This window comes from Bubalus bubalis, chromosome 21 (genome assembly GCF_019923935.1).
Source record: "Bubalus bubalis isolate 160015118507 breed Murrah chromosome 21, NDDB_SH_1, whole genome shotgun sequence".
Taxonomy (NCBI): Eukaryota; Metazoa; Chordata; class Mammalia; order Artiodactyla; family Bovidae; genus Bubalus; species Bubalus bubalis.
Genome location: NC_059177.1, coordinates 14,842,963 through 14,860,953, shown reverse-complemented (window position 1 = coordinate 14,860,953; position 17,991 = coordinate 14,842,963). Strand labels below are relative to the sequence as shown.

The 17,991-nt window shown below is 41.6% G+C and overlaps 1 protein-coding gene and 1 long non-coding RNA gene across 5 annotated transcripts in view; one reads left to right on the top strand and one right to left on the bottom strand.

The window, feature by feature from the left end:
• Positions 1-17,991, bottom strand: part of LOC102405919 (atypical chemokine receptor 2) — a 98,926-nt gene that overhangs the window by 41,448 nt on the left and 39,487 nt on the right. Inside the window, exon 1 of one of the 3 annotated variants that reach the window (XM_025272409.3) lies at positions 856-929. The exons of the other annotated variants lie outside the window; for them this stretch is intronic. The gene's annotated coding sequence lies outside the window, so the exon portion shown is untranslated. Of the gene's footprint in view, positions 1-855; positions 930-17,991 lie in introns of those variants that run through there. 3 annotated transcript variants of the gene reach the window in all.
• Positions 991-7,912, top strand: HIGD1A. Of its 2 annotated transcripts, none has more exons than XR_003105643.3 (4): positions 991-1,125; positions 5,355-5,469; positions 6,100-6,234; positions 6,904-7,912. It is a non-coding gene; the product is annotated as an HIG1 hypoxia inducible domain family member 1A (long non-coding RNA). The 2 variants fall into 2 exon arrangements; XR_003105644.3 differs by having other exon boundaries at positions 1,087-1,125; positions 5,359-5,469.

The window sequence follows — 17,991 nt, the reverse complement described above, 5'->3', positions numbered from 1 at the left end:
TATCCTACTCAGAATGAATGTTTCCTGAAGTGAAAGTGAAAGCCGCTCAGTCGTTTCCGACTCTTTGCGACCCCATGGACTATACCAGGCCAGAATACTGGAGTGGGTAGCCTTTCCCTTCTCCAGAGGATCTTCCCAACCCAAGGATAGAACCCAGGTCTCCCGCATTGTGGGCAGATTCTTTACCAGATGAGCCACAAGGGAATGTTTCCTACTTGTGTCTGAATTATGAGACAAAAGATTTTCAAGATCCTGAGCCTATGACACTGAGCTTCTACCTGTGGGTTAGAGCACTTGGCAGTCTGCCTCGTTTCACGGTTATAGCCCGAGATTTTAGTTTAGTTAAAAAACAGTCCTCATGGCAGTGCTTGATGCTTTGCGCCAATTCGCCAGGTAGTTCCCGAGTGATCTACTAACAAATTACGGGTTCTGTCCCACGGGTTCTGTCCCAGGAAGTTCACCGTTACAAGGTGCCTGTGACTTCTTTCCTCAGGCAAACCACGCCAGTCAGTATGGAGTCACCCGTGCTTGTAATGAATGGCTGCCTCCGACTACAGTGTAAGCGCCAAGCTCAGAGGCCCATAGCGCCTGTTCGCGGCCGGTAAGTGCCAGGGCATGGGAGTGGATCCAGCGCCCTAAAGCCGCCGGCGGCCCCTCCTCACCCGCAGCCGAGTCTCAAGGACCGGCCGCGGTTTAACCCTCTCAGCCTCAGCCCCGCCCTGCTGCGTTCGCGGATGCTCGCTGCCGCCACCTCCCAACAGGAAAACAGCGAAGCTAATGTCAAGTTCCGCCCGGCCAAGGGCCGAGAAGCACCCTCGAACGTCCTCCGCCGTTCCTAAGAAGCCGACTTCTCACCTCTGATGCAATCCGTACGTAAGAGCCAGGGACGAGAAGTCACCGCCCGCGCACGTCGCCCCAGCCAATCCGGGGCTCTCTCTGGGCCACCCCACCCATTGCGTACACGCACGCACGCACCCATCCACCCGCCCCGACCCTCGCGTGCCCGTTGCTGGTTTCTGATTGGCTGAGGCCGGACGTAGGCGGGACCGGGAGAAGCCGGCTGGACGGCGTGTGCGGGAGTGGGGTCAGAATCCGGTAGGAACCTGAAACGTCTTGAAGTTGTCTGTAAGTGATGCAGGCGGCCTTTGGGGGTCGAGTGATTCCGAGCGGTGGAGTGGGGAGAAGAGAGGCCGCGTCGAGAGCACCTTGGGAGGGTTGGCGCCCCGGGACTAGGAGACGGGGCTGATGCCTGGGCTGAAAGGGGCGAAGTCTGGTTGGCGGGGCTCAGGCCTCATTTCGTGGTGCCGGGGAGGGCTGGTGAGAGCGTACGGAACCTATGAAGGGATGCAGAAAAGGTTTGTAGGGCGAATCGCGGCTGAGCTGGAAGGCTCGGGGATGTATCTGGGGAAGCACCGGGCTGGAGCCGACTTCGCGGAGCCCGTTGTCCCGAGCGTGTCCGTGACTTCTTTGAGAGCGGGTGGGTGAGGAGGGATTAGGAGGGCGTGCGGTCCGGCCATGGAGTCCTGACAAGGTCACAGGAAGGGAAAGGGGAGGAAGGTTGAAGGGTTGAGGGGAGGGCGTAAAACTACACGACCTTCCCGCCATCGGCTTCCTGTTCTCCCCGGGCCGGTATTCTCTTCCACCTTTAGCGACTCTTCTTCCGCCTCAGGAAGGTAAGAAGGACCAGGGCCTGTATCAAGCGCCTCTGACAGAATTTACATTTCTTCCTCAAAAGTAAACCTGCCAAGTTAGAGATTACAAAACATAGCACAGGATTAGAATTGGGAGCAGTCGAAATGATTCGGCAGGTTTATTCGCCTATTTTACCGGTGCGGGAATCAATTATTCCCCTCTTCTGGGTAATCCCTATGGATGGAATCTATGCTTCCAGAAGTGCCTGGGATGAAAAGTTGTGATGTATAAGTGGTACCAGGCCCCAGCATGACAATCGTATTTGAGTTTTGTACACCAGTGGTTCTCTTGATTCCCTGTGCACCAGAATCTCTTGAACGGATCTTCTTAAAATATAGATTCCTTGGGACCTGCCCCCAGACCATCTGAATCGGAATCTCCTGGGGTGGGGACTTGGAAGCCGTTTAAAACGGGCTGACAGTTGACGGGTTCAAAATTAAAATTGGAATCCATTGTTAGAAGCTCCTGTGACAAAAATGACGAGCTGTGAAGATCCTTAAATCTTTTTACATCACGTGATGCGGAGCGGCTCCTGTTACCTTAGGCCTCTGCTAGGTGCCCATGCACTTGGAAAGGTCTTCAGTAGTATCTTAGTTTACAGACTAATTCGTGTTATCTGGTTTTAGGTGCCTCCTTTTGTACATGTTCAACTTTCTGGCAGATCTGGGTCAGTTGCTGTGGGTGGATAAGAAAATGATAAAGGAAATCCAGAAGTGATGCTAGGGGAAAAAATATTCAAATCACAGCTGAAATTGTTAGATGAATTAAGTCACTGGGGAAGAAGATTCCATTTAACTTTGGGCATGACAGACATTTTTCACAATTCAAAGGAGGAGATGCAGGCTTCTGTTAAGAAATGGATTTTCTATTTTTTCAGATAAAATGTACACCAGCATAATAAGACAAATGATCTGGCAATATATTGTCAATCAAAAGAACCCACAACTGTTTATTAGGAGAGCTGGGTTCTAATCCTGCCCTGCCAGAGATTCCTGTTGTTGAGCAGTTTATTTCACCCTTCATAAGCTTTCTTTTTCCATCTGTAAAATAAGGCTACTGGCATGGATTGAACCTTGGGGTTTTATTCTCACGTGACTTATTGACCCTGATACTTTAAAAGTTAACCATTTTTTATTTAGGTGGCTGTAAATCATGAATACTTGGGGAAACTTCTAGGTGATCAGGAAGAGAATTATTAAAATCTTACACTCAGGGAGTTTTATAGATAAATGTCATGATAGAAATAGAATTTGAACCATAGAATAACAAATTAACTTTGTGATGTGTTGGACTTTGAATATTCCCCTTTCTTTTATGCTGAAATGTGCACACAAGGTGTTCTGTATCAGAGACAAATTATCCTTAGTCACTTAAGACAAATAATGACTACATGGTTCCTTCATACCTTGATTCTTACCCCAGGGACTACTTTCTGAAAGCCAGGTCAAATGGCCTATCCATACAAACTGCTGCAAGGAAGGAGAAGCGAACTTTTGCTACACTGATCTGTTGGACAGTTAGTTATCTAGAAATTAGGACAAAGGAAGAAAACATGCTTTTGTATCTGCAAAAGGAGGTGCTAGTTTTTAAAAGTGGATTGTCATATATAGTGGGTTTTTTTTCTTGGGGTCGCAAGGATCCAAAACCTACTCAGGTTATCGTGTTCTTTCATTGAGCAATGTAAGAATTAAAAGAGAAATTAGCACTTATGTAGATACAGCTTGATATTTTTCTTACTGATGAAACTCTACAAATGTGTGTAATTGTTATTTTTCACTAAATTTTCCTAATTGCCTGAGAATAATTTTAATAGTTGAATAAATATTGAAGTAATATTTTTCAACAAACAATAAGTTTAATTAGAATGTGGGATTGGTGAGGAAGGTAGAAGGAGGAATTGTGGTAAAATAGGAAAGATTTTGAAATGTTTGCCTTTGGGAAGTTTCGATTGATTATGAAGGGAACTAATAAACATACTGGCCTAAAATAGTTTAATCTTACCATCTAGTCGATTTATGTAGTATCTTGGGGTTTGTTTGTTTGGGTTTTTTTGGCTGCACCATGCAGCACGTGGGATCTTAGTTCCCAGACCAGGGTCCGGGCCCCCTGCAGTGGAAGCGTAGCTCTTAACTGCTGGACCACCAGGGAAGTCCTCATTTATGTAGTATGTTGAAAGCCAAGCTCAAATATTTCTCTGAAACTTCCCAAACTTTATCTAAAAGATACCACACTCTAAATTCTGTCTCTGTTATGCTCTTTGCAAAGTGTACATACTCTGGCATGTTTTAAAAGAATTTAATTTCTGAAACATTATTTCAGTGTTTACATTTTAATCTCTTGAAATATATAATGAGCATCCTGAACTTTGAGCTTGTTGAACCTTGTATATAATAAAAGCTCAGACAAAGTAGGGGTTCATTTAGTTAGCAGGTAATGGAGCACAAGAAAGAAGAGAAAGTCAAAGTGAGAGTCGCTCAGTCGTGTCCAACTCTTTACAACCCCATGGACTATACAGTCCATGGACTTCTCCAGGCTAGAATACTGGAGCGTGTAGCCTTTCCCTTCTCCAGGGGATCTTCCCAAGCCAGGGATCGAACCCAGGTCTCCCGCATTGCAGGCAGATTCTTTACCAGCTGAGCCACCAGGGAAGCCCTAGTTCTAATTGATTCTATCTGTGTGATACTGTACAGCTCATCTGGATTAAGGTCTTCTCTGTCAGATGACAGAACTGTACTCTTCCCAGTGAGGATGGAGGTTGGAGGGACAATTTCACTTTTCAAACTAAACCCTACGCCTCACGTCTAGAGTTGGATTTTCTTTGAGAACCTTGATTACTATTAAACCCCTTGAATAGCAAAGTGTTGAATGAGAGCCATTTATTACTGGAGGGAGTGTGATGCACATGAAAAATTCATAAGCTAAGACTATACAGATAATGGGATTGGCAGTTAACTTTTTGATGTCATCTGTAAATGACATCGGAGAAGGCAATGGCAAGCCACTCCAGTACTCTTGCCTAGAAAATCCCACGGATGGAGGAGCCTGGTAGGCTGCAGTCCATGGGGTCGCTACAAGGCGGATGCGACTGAGCGACTTCACTTTCACTTTTCACTTTCACACAATGGAGAAGGCAATGGCAATCCACTCCAGTGTTCTTGCCTGGGGAATCCCAGGGACGGCAGAGCCTGGTGGGCTGCCGTCATGGGGTCGCACAGAGTCGGACACGACTGAAGCGACTTAGCAGCAGCAGCAGCAGTAAATGACATCTGACTGGTATCAATTACAACAGTGTATTGTAATTAACATCAGTCAGAGATACTTGTGTACTTATATACTATGTGTGACTCCCTTTTTTTAATCTGCGGGTGAAGTTTATCATCTGTGCAGATCAGTCAGAAGGAAGTATGTAGTGACCATGACCAAGGTGAAATTGAATTATTACTTTACTGTGATGAAATGCCTATTAGCTTCCTGTGTTACAAAAAAAAAAGGGAGAATGGAGCCTTGGTCCCTTTGTTATGGAAATTAATCTTTTTTTCACCACGCCCTGTTATTCATATAATCTGGCTAGTATCTTGCCTTTTTTTTGTATTACTTAAAGGAATAATCTTATTTAAAAAGTATGCTTTTAACTGCAGAACCTCATGGAAATTCTGTTTCAGGAAGATTCTTCAATCACTATGTCAAGCGACACAGATATTTCTCTTTCTTCATATGATGAAGATCAGGGATCTAAACTTATCCGAAAAGCTAGAGAGGCACCATTTGTCCCCATTGGTAAGTTTGACTTTGATGGTCTAATAAGCTTTAACACAGAAGAAGTGTGAGCAACTTGTTTCATTCATCAAGCATTTCCTGATGAAGCATTTATTTTTTAATATTTTTTCATATGTTGAAATATGCTTAGACTGGTATAACTATCGTAAAAATTCTTCTCTGAATTCAGATATCTTGTTTTATTGACTTATTTCAGTGAATGTGTTGTGACCCCAAGACGACCATCAGTTTCAGTGATTTGCTACAAGGACTCACAAGACTCAAGAGTTGTTATAAACTCACAGTTGTGGTTTATTACAGTCTCTGCTGCATTCCCTTAACTGATTTCCTTCAGGGATGGAAGTAGGACAGAGAAGAGTTCCCCTAGCACTCTTAAAGGAATTTATTTACTGGCTTCACAAGCCCATACTTCAAAGATGATCTTGATTTTCTAGATCTGCTATTGCTTGCTACCAATTTTGAGTTTTTAATTCTGAATCGGGGTGGGGATTAAAACCTCAGTTCGTATGCTAACTGGGTAATGGTCTCCTAAAGCATCCTTATAAAAAATAGAACATCAATTGATAATAAACTTTTCTTGATTCCCTGCCCCAATGTATCTGACATAACTTGTGACTATTTTTTTTACAGGAATGGCAGGTTTTGCAGCAATTGTTGCATATGGATTATATAGATTGAAGAGCAGGGGACATACTAAAATGTCTGTTCACCTGATCCACATGCGTGTGGCAGCCCAAGGCTTTGTTGTGGGAGCAATGACTCTTGGTAGGTTCCTACAGGACATTTTCAAATTTTTGGTTCCCCATGAATGGATTTCTTTGTAAGTAAAACAAGGTAGATACTTTTAACTGACTTTGAAGCAGTTTGCAAATATCACTACTCATTTTCACCTAAAAACTGAACGAATAAAAATAGTTCGAGTAGTGGTATAGTTTTACTCTATGATGAATAACCTTACTAAGGTTTTAAAGAGAGAAAAGATAGTAATGCCCATTATAATGTCATTGAGGAGTCTATATATGCAAATAGGGTTGGTAGTAAGATCCATCATCTGGAAGAGACATGATGGCTGTTTTATTGAGTTTTTGAAGGTGGAAAAGATACTACATGCTTTTGTAGGCTTTATAATTCATTGACATTATCTGCTTTATACAGCAAGATTGAGTCCTTTTAAAGTTGCCAGATAAATATTGATATTTTAGCCATCTGAGCTAATCATACTAGTCTTGAAAATACTTTGGAAACTGTGTAAAAAGAATTTTAGAAATTGGAATTATTTAAGAAAGCAAGAATGTAAGCAGCCTAGGGTCTTGTTTTCCTTTTAAGCATCATATGCTAGTAAGAGTGCTACTTTTAGCTGTTTTATGAATAGTTTTTAATTTTCTAATACTGAAAAAAAATTTTAAATGCTTAACTAGCATTCTTTTTCTTCAGGTATGGGCTATTCCCTGTATCAAGAATTCTGGGGGAAACCTAAACCTTAGAAGAGGAGATGCTGTCTTGGTCGTCTTGGTGGTGCTTGCTTTAGTTAGACATCTCATATTGAGGTTATATGTTTATGCTGAAAATAAATTGTTTGGGTCAGACAAGAACATGGTCATTTGAAAATTGGCTTCCTTTCTTGCAGGCTTGATTTGCCTGGTGACCAAGTTACTGGTGACTAGTTCACTAGCTAGGTCATTCAGGGGAGTCAGACCAGCACAAAAGAAACATGTCACTTTTAAATACACTTGATAGTGGTACCTGTCCACCTTAAACTCTTCTGTTGAAATTAGTTCTAAAGAAGACAACATGCCAATCCTGAAATGCTCCCAGTTGCTGCAGAATATCATATGCTTTTGATGTAATGTAGGAATCCTATTTACCCCAGTTAATTTAACTTTCTGACGGCCTTGTGGACTGAGTACTGTTTTAAGGGCTGGTTGGCTCTTGAGGAACCCTTTCAGAACAGTCCATGGAATACAACATTACAAACCTCCCTGGAAGTCTGTGTGTGTTTTTAAACCAAAACTAAAAAGCTGGTAACAGAGCCACTTTGAAGTAGTATTTATTTTAGAATCATAGTTATAAACATGAGAGTAACTTAACTTGTGGATCCCTTTTAGCTCTTTTGTAATTGCAGAATTGTATTTTGCTGCTGTTAATATTAGAATAATTTTAAATTATTTTGAAACATGTATTTAAGTGCTAATGCAAAGGTAAATGAAAAACACTTTTTAAATGTGTGCAGTATGTTTATTTTCTCCAAAAGTATCATCAACTAAATAAAATCCCTATAATGGAAGTCATTGATGAGCAAGCTGGTTTGGTCAGACATTATACAAACTTTGGTATATCACAGAATGCTTTGTTGTACTTGTGAAATTCTCGTCTAACCTGAATTTACATTCCATGGTGATAACATGGTAAATGTAGTGTTATTAAAGTAAATGAACACGTCAAATGTCTTGTATTTATTTCAATTTGGGAAAAACCATCGTTCTTTGAAGTAGCATAAGTAGTTCCAAGAAAAGAGGGAATAACAGCTAAAAATTTATTGGGTATTTACTGTGTGCCACATACTTTTCATGTATAAAATCATTTAAATTTCCTAACAACCCTAAGAACTGTGATCCTTGTTTCGTGGAGAAGGACACTGAGATACAGTTTTAAGTAATTAACCTAAGGTCACATAGGTAGAGAAAGCTGTGTTTGGGACTGAAACCTGGGCAGTCGTGCAGTAGACGCCAACAGATGTTAGAGACTTGAAATGTTGGTCTTTGTGAAACTAATGCTGGAGAGGCAGCAGTTGTCATAAATGAGTAGTGTTAGACAAGAGGGTACAACATGGTCTTGACTTACCAAGATTATATAACCTGGCCCAAATCAGGGTTTTCTCAATTTTCTCCTAGTTAGAAACAAGAGATTGGACTAGGTAATTACTACAGTCCTATCTAGCTTATAGATCATGATATGGGTCTATGGGAAATGTGCTTTAAAAATAAAAGCTATGCAGAAGGAAATGGCAACCCACTCCAGTATTCTTGCCTGGGAAATCCAGGGACAGGAGCCTGGCGTGCTACAGTCCATGGGAGGTGGTGGGTGTCACAAAGAGTCAGACACGACTCAGCAACTAAACAACAAAATTGAGAGAACTGAGATGTGGAGAGTTTGTCACTTGCATATAGTTCATGGGCTTTTATTTTTTGGTTTGGGGGAATATTTGATTTCACTATATAGAACCATTTTTTTTGTTGGAGTATTTAATATTTATAGATCATTGCAAATAGAAAAGGTCACTTAAAAGCTGTTTACTGTGTGCTTGTTTTGTACTTAGATTTGAAAATAAAAAATAAACAAGGAAAAAATAAATGCTATTACTAGGAACTCCTCTCAGCCTCCAGTAGACACAGGAGTTGCTCGTAGGCAGTCCTAACAGTAATTTCATTAAGGATAAACCTTCTACAGAAAAAGAAATTTGAAAACAAGTTTCAGAAACTTTCTAATGGATGAGTACATTATTGATTTTGTTAAATGAATACTAATTTGAGAGAAATTGAGCTAGACAAATGCCAGAGGACAGAAGAACAGGAGCAAAATGTTGAGACTATTGAGTACTCAGTAATCAGGAGAAAATGAGTCAAGAACAGAGTGATAAATTAGGACAGATGAACCTTCCCTGAAGAAGAGAGTGATAAATTAGGGTGGATGAATAGGCTGATATTCAGATTATGAAAGTTATTAAAAGTGGCTCAAGGGGATGTGATACTACTGTTTATTGAGCCAGACCTGGGTTCATGGTTTTGCCACTTACTAGCTATGGTTTCCTCATCTGTAAAGTGGGGACAATGTCAGTGGCCTAGGTTGTTGGGAAGATTAAATGCAGTAGTGAATGTGGCAGGGCTTAGCATAGCACCTGATACGCTGGTAATCTCTGAATGGTTGCTGTTCAGTTTGGTTCAGTTGCTCAGGCGTGTCTGACTCTGCGACCCCATGAATCGCAGCACGCCAGGCCTCCCAGTCCATCATCAACTCCCGGAGTTCACTCAGACTCACGTCCATCGAGTCAGTGATGCCATCCAGCCATCTCATCCTCTGTCGTCCCCTTCTCCTCCTGCCCCCAATCCCTCCCAGCATCAGAGTCTTTTCCAGTGAGTCAACTCTTTGCATGAGGTGGCCAAAGTACTGGAGTTTCAGCTTTAGCATCATTCCTTCCAAAGAACACCCAGGGCTGATCTCCTTCAGAATGGACTGGTTGGATCTCCTTGCAGTCCAAGGGACTCTCAAGAGTCTTCTCCAACACCACAGTTCAAAAGCATCAATTCTTCGGCGCTCAGCCTTCTTCACAGTTCAACTCTCACATCCATACATGACCACTGGAAAAACCATAGCCTTGACTAGACGGACCTTTGTTGGCAAAGTAATGTCTCTGCTTTTGAATATGCTATCTAGGTTGGTCATAACTTTCCTTCCAAGGAGTAAGCGTCTTTTAATTTCATGGCTGCAGTCACCATCTGCAGTGATTTTGGAGCCCAATAAAATAAAGTCGGACACTGTTTCCCCATCTATTTCCCATGAAGTGATGGGACTGGATGCCATGATCTTCGTTTTCTGAATGTTGAGCTTTAAGCCAACTTTTTCACTCTCCACTTTCACCTTCATCAAGAGGCTTTTTAGTTCCTCTTCACTTTCTGCCATAAGGGTGGTGTCATCTGCATATCAGAGGTTATTGATATTTCTCCCGCCAATCTTGACTCCGGCTTGTGCTTCTTCCAGTCCAGCGTTTCTCATGATGTACTCTGCAGATAAGTTAAATAAGCAGGGTGACAATATACAGCCTTGACGTACTCCTTTTCCTATTTGGAACCAGTCTGTTCCATGTCCAGTTCTAACTGTTGCTTCCTGACCTGCATACAGCTTACTCAAGAGGCAGGTCAGGTGGTCTGGTATTCCCATCTCTTTCAGAATTTTCCAGTTTCTTGTGATCCACACAGTCAAAGGCTTTAGCATAGTCAATAAAGCAGACATAGATGTTTTTCTGGAACTCTCTTGGTTTTTCCATGATCCAGCAGATGTTGGCAATTTGATCTCTGGTTCCTCTGCCTTTTCTAAAACCAGCTTGAACATCAGGAAGTTCATGGTTCACATATTGCTGAAGCCTGGCTTGGAGAATTTTGAACTGTTACCATTGTTAAATGTTAAGCTTGGAAATGTGGCAGCACAGGAGGTACACAGGCCCTCCTCTCACAACTTAGTCTAGCAGCAAAGGCTGACTTTAGATCACTGACTTCGGAAAGCATGATGAATACTAGGTATAGGATGCAGAAGAATGGGGGACCTAACCTAAGGCTGGAGTCAGAGAAGTTACCCCAAGGAAGCCATGATCTAACTTAAGATGATTTTTCTCTGGGAGATTCCTTGGCTTACTGTTGCATGTTTTTGGAGCACTGGTGTATGACTGCTTCCATGCCTTTCTCTTCTACTATGAAGGCGTGATGATCTTTTTTCATCCAAAGCAGCTGGCATTAGTGCCTGGCTCATACAGATGTTCAATAAATGTTTGTTGAATTAATTAGAATAAGTAGGTCATATTTTGACGTTCAGGATTCTGTTTCCAGAAAAAGTCATCAACCTATTTCTAGTTAACAGGCAACAGTGCCATCTGGTGGTGAGAGTTGGAATTTGACTGCACGCATAAATCTCCAAAGTGCACTCTGCTTCTGTATCCTGGAGTCGGAACTCTGGAGTAGAGGACAGGTCATTTAGACCATTTCTTTTGCCTCACAGATGAGGAAACACTGCTCAAAGTTTCAAGAACTTGAAATTTAGGCTCTATTCCCAGGTAAATCTACACCCCATGGAAACAGGCCGGAACAAAGCTGAAGGAACATAAGGTATCATGTCAAACAGGGGAACTGCCAACTATTATTTACATACTTAATCCTGTTTGAAAGCTCTTCAATTCAAATGGGAAACTGGAGGAAGGAGACCAAACATGCACCAGCCATGCCTGGATTGCCACTTTCTTAGTGAATGATTTACCTGCTATAAGTTCATGGAAGAGCCAGTAATACTCATGCATCCTGGCGTTATTCTTAGATAAAGAGGGCCTACTTTCCCTCTAGCCACTGAAATGAGGCAAAATCATTTGTTTTTTAGCAAAACAAAATTTAGGAAAATTTCTCCTAAATTCAGTAGTGATAGACAAGTTTCCGAGTGGAGGCTAGCATCTGGCAGGTCCCCTCTGTAGTATCCTGAGTTGCTTACAACATTCGTGTTAGGTCTTTTCCTGTCCTCAGTGTCACTCTGAAGTGTCACAGAGAGACTGAAAGTTTACAAGGTAGAAATGCCATCATCATACCTTTCAGCTGGAGCCCTCTTACTCAGCTTGTCTACAGCTATACTTCCTGTCTTCCCCACTGGGGCTCCTTCCGAGATCACTCGTTCTTGTTAGTCATCTCCATCTCCCACCATCACACCCTGGGCTCAAACTCTTAGAAGTGTCTTTCCTTCCTCCCATTCATTTATCACTATTAAGCCAGTCACCAAGCCCTGTTTTTCATAAGCCGAGTCCTGCATTGCTCAGATTTGTTCTTTTCTTCTTGCCACCACTAAACTGAGGCCCTTCACCTCCTGTGCTGCCCCCTAGCTCCAGCAGAGCCACTGACACCAAAGCCCTGTGCCCACCACTGTCCCTGACACCTCTGCTCGGGCTCTAGTCCTTTCCTGAATGTTCCCCTTCCCCACTCCCAGTCAATTCAGTATACGCCTTAAAGACCCAACCCCATTCTACTTTTGGTAAACTACTCTGAACTCTTCCAGACCACAGTGAACTTTTACCTTTTTATAAATCTTGCTATATGTGAATTTAAAACACAATGCATGGCCCACTGTGGTAACCCTTTTGCAACTAAAGAAAACCAGCATACAGCAACGAAGACCCAGCGCAGCCAAAAATAAATAAATAAATAGAATGTATTTATACTCTCCACTTTGCTGTTGTTCAGTCACAAAGTCACGTCTGACTCTTTTGCGACCCCATGGATTGCAGCCTGCCAGGCTCCCCTGTCCATGGGATTTCCCAGGCAAGAATATTGCAGTGGGTTGCCATTTCCCAAGTCTCCAGCATTGACAGGCAGATTCCTTACCACTGAACCACCAGGGAAGCCCATACTCCCTACTAGTCCCTCACAAAAACTGAAGTAGGTATCATCCTGACTTTTCCAATGTGGGAAGCTGTAATTTACTCAAGTCCATACAACTGAAAAATGACAGAGCTGGGACCCAAATCCAGAACTTGAGACCTCGGTCCTGTGCAAAGACTGCATGACGGAACAGAAGGCTTATGCATAAAGCAGTGCCGATCCAAAAAACACTTGCTCTTCCCTTCCTTTCATTCCCCCCACTCACTGCACACACACATACACAGTTCCCATCAGGTCCCAAATTCAATACTTTTTTCCAATATATCTGCTTTATTCTCAGGTTTTTTCCATATATAAAAATCCTCAGCTAATATTTGGTCTTTATAAGAAGGAAGCTGAGTGATAACAACTAGAGATGATCACATTAAGTGAAGTAAGACAGAAAGACAAATACCATATGATATCACTTATATGTGGAATCTAAAATATGACACAAATGAACATATATCCATGAAACAGAAACAGAGTCACAGACTGGGCTGACTGATGGTTGCCAAGGGAAAAGGGGTTGGGGAAGGGATGGAGTGGAAGGTTGGGGTTAGCAGATGTGAACTTTTATATAGAGAATGGATAAACAAAAACCTACTGTACACAGAGAACTATATTCAATATCCTATGATAAAACAGAAAAGAATACAAAAATGTAATATGTGTGTGTAAGTAAATCACTTTGCTGTACAGCAGTAATTAACAGAATAATTTAAATCAACTATACTTCAGGTTTTTAAAAAGAAAGTTGAGATTCTCACATATACATGGTCTTACTGTGGAGGGAGTAAATTAAAAACTAGTAAGTAGACAAGGTATTGGGGACCTTATCAACATGGAAGAAACCAATTACCTCTGAGAAAACGTGACTTTCATCCAAATGTTTTGAAAGACCATGATGTGAGCCAAGAGTGAAACTGAGAAATTTGGGGAGAAAATATAAAGTATATTACCAATACATTATGCTTGGAGGAGAGCCATCAGAGTGGTCCCCTGGAACTAAGGGCTGATGAATCTTGGCAGAACATTGGGTTTTCTAATGAAGTCAACATATGATGAATGAGATCACCATATATATAAGCACATCTTAAGACAAAATTGCTCCACAGATAAAATAGGACTTGACTATAGCCAGAATGGTGTTAAATTAAAACAAGGAGTGTACAGAGGGGCAACTGGGTGGGGTAGGGGGAGTCTGAGAGGCTGGCGGCCAACAAAAAAAGCCCAAATCCATGATGAGATGAAGAAAACTGGCGATGTGTATCCAGCACCTTCCAGCGAGAAAGGAACTTGAACCTGGAGACAATGGACAATTTTTATCTATAGCATGCTTCTGATTGTGAAGTAGAATATTTAATAAAGCTTCCCATGTAGCTCAGTCAGTAAAGCATCTGCCTGTAATGTGGGAGACCTGGGTTCAATTCCTGGGTCGGGAAGTTCCCCTGGAGAAGGAAATGGCAACCCTCTCCAGTATTCTTGCCTGGAGAATCCCATGGACAGAGGAGCCTGGCAGGCTACAGTTCACGGGATCGCAAGAGTCAGACATGACTTAGCGCTCTTTCTAACCCTAAGTTAAAAATATTTCAATGCAGTTTGCTTCTGTTTGCTCTCAATTGCCCACAATATCTTTCTGATGACTCTTGGCGTCATGAGTGTCTGATTCTGGGAAAGGAGGAGCTCTGGATATGTGTCACAATCCCCTAGTGTGAACTAGTGTCTTAGTGTTCTTGTTTGTTTACAGGTTAATCACTTAATATCATGGATGACATAAGTCTGGTCCCAAATGACACTCCTGGTTTAATGATCAAATTAGATTTTGGACCTGCAAAGCCGAGGTCCATTAAGAAGAGAACTCTGAAATGGCAAGAGATAAATGGAACCTTGGTTTTAAGCTGCAGCAAAGCTTACTTTCATTTTGAGGCTAAACAGCTAAGGCTATGGAAATGCATGACAGTTGAAGAACATTTCAGTTTACAGATCACTTTTGAGATCTATTTGATTATCATGAAAATAAATTTACTATTGCTATTTTAAGAAGAAAGTTGAGGTTTGTGACTTGACTAATGTCCAAGAATTAAAACCTAGGTATTCTTACTTCTGAAAGACTGTGTTTAACTTTTCTTCTCATAGTAAGGGTAGGATCACTAACTGGTTATGTCATATTTACTTATTTGTGGGAGAGGGAATATTATTTCAGTGAAGGGAAATCTATCTTATCACCTTAGAAAAGAAAGATTCCAGCTTAACGTTGGAGCTATTTTGAACTGTGGGAAGGACCTAATTTAGGGATTAGAAAAAGGATCAGCTAGATCCACACAAACATGCTCAACTGATTAAAAAATAACTATACTGTAAAATATATATGAAAGAAAAGTGAAAGTCGCTCAGTCGTGTCTGACTCTTTGCAACCCCACAGACTATACAGCCCATGAAATTCTCCAGGGCAGAATACTGGAGTGGGTAGCTGTTCTCTTCTCCAGGGGATCTTCCCAACCCAGGGATTGAACCCAGGTCTCCTGCACTGAAGGCGGATTCTTTACCAGCTGAGCCACAAGGGACGCCCAAAATATACATAACAATTAACTATTTTAAGCATTTTTAAGTGTACAGTTCAGTGATACTAAGTATACTTAAAATACTATGCAACCATCACCATCATTGGCCTCCATAACCTTTTCATCATTCCAAACAGAAACTTCATACTCTTTAATAATAAAACTCCCCATTTCTCTCTTCCCCTGCCCCCTACAATCTCTATTCTACTACCTGTCTCTACTCTAGGTACCTAATATAAGTGGAATCATACAGTAGTTGTCCTTTTGTCTGGCTTAGTTCACTTTGCATGTTTTTCAAGGTTCATCCATGTTGGAGAATGTCAGTACTTCATTCATTTCTATGGGTGAATAATATTCCATTTAGTGGATGTTACCACACTTTGTTTATCCGTTCATCTGGAGATCGATATTTGGATTGTTAACATCATTTGAGCATTGTGAATAATGCTGCTGTGGACACTGGTGTACAAGTATCCATCTGCTTTCATATTTGGGGAATATACTCAGAAGTGAGTTACTGGATCATAATCTATGTTTAAATTTTTTAGGAACTTCCAAACTTTTCTACAGTGGCTGCACCATTTTACTCTCCCACCAGCAATGCATAAGGGTTTCAATTTTCCCACCTCTTGAAAAATACATTATTTTCCATTTTAAAAAATGTAATAGCCATTCTAATGTGTATGGAGTGGTACACCACTATGGCTTTGATTTGCATTTCCTTAATGGATAGTAATGCTGAACATCTTTACATGTGCTTATTAGCCATCTGTATATCTGCTTGAAAGGAATGTCTCTTCAAGTCCTTTGCCTATTTTTAAAGTGGGTGGATTTTTGTTGTTGAATTTACACAACTGATTTTTGACAAAGAGTCAAAAGCAATTCAGCTGAGGAAGGATACTTTTCAACAAATAGTGCTAAAGCAACTGGACATCCATAGGTTTAAAAAAAAAAAAAAGAATCTCAACCTAAACCTCACATCTTACATAAAAATTATGTCAAAATAAATCATGAACATAAGACTAATGCTTTTAGAAAATCATAAGGGGAAATCTTATGAGATTTGCAAGTGTTGTAGGAAGGGGGACCCCTTCCAGGGCGTGAAACTGGGCTCTTATCTAACACTCAGAAATGAATTGTCCGAGGAGATACATGTGCTGACAAAGCAAGAGATTTTATTGGGAAAGGGCACCAGGGTGGAGAGCAGTAGGGTAAGAGAACCCAGGAGAACTGCTCTGCCATGTGTCTCACAGTCTTAGGTTTTACGGTGATGGGATTAGTTTCCGGGTTGTCTTTGGCCAATCATTCTAATTCAGTCTTTCCTGGTGGCCAACGCATCGCCCAGCCAAGATGGATGCTAGCGAGAGGGATTCTGGGAAGTGGATGGACACACAGTGTCTCCTTTCGACCTTTCCCAAACTCTTCCAGTTGGTGGTGGCTTATTAGTTCCGTATTTCTTACCAGGATTTCCTGTCATAAAACAACTCATGTGAATGGTTACTAAAGGGCCTGGCCAGGGTGGGCGGTTTCAGTCAGTGTGCTTCCCCTAACACAAGGAGTTCTTACACTCAACACTGAAAGAAAGAAAATGGTAAATTGGAATGAGTCAAAATTTTTGTTCCATGAAAACTCATGTAAAGAGAAAAAGTTAGCTACAGAATGGAAGAAAATATTTGCAAACTACAGTCCAACAAATAATTAGTATCTAGAACGTATATCAATAACCTCAGATATGCAGATGACACCACCCTTATGGCAGAAAGTGAAGAGGAACTCAAAAGCTTCTTGATGAAAGTGAAAGTGGAGAGTAAAAAAGTTGGCTTAAAGCTCAACATTCAGAAAACGAAGATCATGGCATCCGGTCCCATCACTTCATGGGAAATAGATGGGGAAACAGTGGAAACAGTGTCAGACTTTATTCTTTTGGGCTCCAAAATCACTGCAGATGGTGACTGCAGCCATGAAATTAAAAGATGCTTACTCCTTGGAAGGAAAGTTATGACCAATCTAGATAGCATATTCAAAAGCAGAGACATTATTTTGCCAACAAGGTCTGTCTAGTCAAGGCTATGGTTTTTCCTGTGGTCACGTATGGATGTGAGAGTTGGACTGTGAAGAAGGCTGAGCGCCGAAGAATTGATGCTTTTGAACTGTGGTGTTGGAGAAGACTCTTGAGAGTCCCTTGGACTGCAAGGAGATCCAACCAGTCCATTCTGAAGCAGATCAGCCCTGGGATTTCTTTGGAGGGAATGATGCTGAAGCTGAAACTCCAGACTTTGGCCAACTCATGCGAAGAGTTGACTCACTGGAAAAGACTCTGATGCTGGGAGGGATTGGGGGCAGGAGGAGAAGGGGACAATAGAGGATGAGATGGCTGGATGGCATCACTGACTCGATGGACTTGAGTCTGAGTGAACTCCAGGAGTTAGTGATGGACAAGGAGGCCTGGAGTGCTGCGATTCATGGGGTCGCGAAGAGTCGGACACGACTGAGCAACTGAACTGAACTGAACTGATAACATATAAAGAATTCTCACAAATCAACAGCTAGAAATTGGGCAAAAGACATGAACAGACACTGCACCAAAGATACACAGATGGCAAATGAGTACCTGAAAAAAATGTTCAGTATCATTATTCATTATGCACAGTAGACCACAATGAGACATCACTACACACCTATGAGTATGTCTAAAATGAAAAATACTGACAAATCAAGTACTGGCAAAGATGTGAAGAAAGTGGATGACTCATACAGTGCTGGTAGAAATGTAAAATTGTAGACACACTCTACAG